The sequence below is a fragment of the Neopelma chrysocephalum genome, unplaced genomic scaffold, assembly GCF_003984885.1.
Source record: "Neopelma chrysocephalum unplaced genomic scaffold, ASM398488v2 Primary Assembly neopelma1_284, whole genome shotgun sequence".
Classification (NCBI taxonomy): domain Eukaryota; kingdom Metazoa; phylum Chordata; class Aves; order Passeriformes; family Pipridae; genus Neopelma; species Neopelma chrysocephalum.
The window spans coordinates 34,716-36,312 of record NW_020897946.1 but is presented as its reverse complement, the minus strand read 5'-3'; the positions used below and the strand labels follow the sequence as shown (position 1 = coordinate 36,312).

At 65.7% G+C, this 1,597-nt stretch overlaps 1 protein-coding gene across 1 annotated transcript in view; it reads left to right on the top strand.

The window, feature by feature from the left end:
- AQP2 (aquaporin 2) overlaps positions 1-1,597 on the top strand; it is a 32,821-nt gene that overhangs the window by 824 nt on the left and 30,400 nt on the right. The gene's annotated exons all lie outside the window — the stretch shown is intronic.

The window sequence follows — 1,597 nt, the reverse complement described above, 5'->3', positions numbered from 1 at the left end:
AAAGCTCCTCCATCCCCAGGAAAGCTCCTCCAGCCCTGGAAAAGCTCCTCCAGCCCTGGAAAAGCTCCTCCAGCCCCAGGAGAGGAGCCCAATCCATGGGCAGGGTGGCTCGGGGAGCAGGGCAGTGCCATCCCAGCTTTATGGCTGGGCTGGGGGAGCAGGGCAGTGCCATCTCAGCAGGGCAGTGCCATCCCAGCCTTGGGGAGCAGGGCAGTGCCATCCCAGCTTTATGGCCGGGTTTGGGGAGCAGGGCAGTGCCAGGACAGCAGGGCAGTGCCATCCCAGCTCTGGGGAGCAGGGCAGTGCCATCCCAGCTTTATGGAGCAGGATGAGGGAGCAGGGCAGTGCCATCCCAGCTCTGGGGAGCAGGGCAGTGCCGTGACAGTTTTATGGAGCAGGATGGGGGAGCAAGGCAGTGCCATCCCAGCCGTGGGGAGCAGGGCAGTGCCATCCCAGCCGTGGGGAGCAGGGCAGTGCCATGACAGCTTTATGGAGCGGGCGATGAGTGGATGTTTCTGCACCTCCTTTAACAAGCGCTTCCTCCGCCCCGAGGGCCCGCGTGAGTCACCGCCCGCATTGAGACGTTCGGGATCGCAGCCTCCCCTTCCCGGGGATTAGCGCCGGGATCGGAGCCGTGCCAGGGCGGGGGGGGGAGGGAGGGAGCAGAGCCCAGTCCGACCAGTATGGGCAGGGGGAGCCCAGTCCCACCGGGGGAGCTGGGAACGGAGCGGGGGGTAGGGAAATGGGGGAGAAGGATGAGCGGGAGGGTGTCGAGAGGGGAGGAGGGGAGGCAGCAGGACCCCCTGGGAGGAGCAGGGGTGAGGAACATCCAGCCCGCCCGGGGCAGCGCTGGGAAAACACCCGGAATGGGAGCGGGGGAGCTCCCGCTCCAACCCCGGCCGGGTCCGGAGCCCTGGGAGCGGCGCGGGCACGGGGCCGAGGGAGGAGGCACCGCCTGGCATCGTGTTCCACCCCCTGGCATCGTGTGCCACGTGTTCCACCCCCTGGCATCGTGTGCCACGTGTGCCACGTGCTCTGTGTCCCGGACTGGCCAGATGGGGCTAAAAACCCGGCAGGGATGGGTTGGGTCCCTTTGTCCTTCCCATGACGGTCCCAGGGGTTTGTGCAGAGGCAGCGGGGCAAAAACAGCCCCTGGGACCCCCGTGACCTCCATCCCAGCCCTCATCCTCCATCCCAGCCCTCATCCTCCATCCCAGCCTTCTTCCTCCATCCCAACCCTCTCTCTCCATCCCAACCCTCGTTCTCCATCCCAACCCTCTCCCTCCATCCCAACCCTTCCCCTCCACCCCAACCCTCTCCCTCCATCCCAACCCTCTCCCTCCATCCCAACCCTCCCCCTCCATCCCAACCCTCCCCCTACATCCCAACTCTCACCCTCCATCCCAACCCTTGTTCTTCATCCCGACCCTCTCCCTCCATCCCAACCCTTGTTCTTCATCCCGACCCTCTCCCTCCATCCCAACCCTTGTTCTCCATTCCAACCCTCATCCTCTCCCTCCATCCCAACCCTCTCCCTCCATCCCAACCCTTTCCCTCCATCCCAGCTCTCTCCCTCCCTCCCTCCCACACCGGCTGC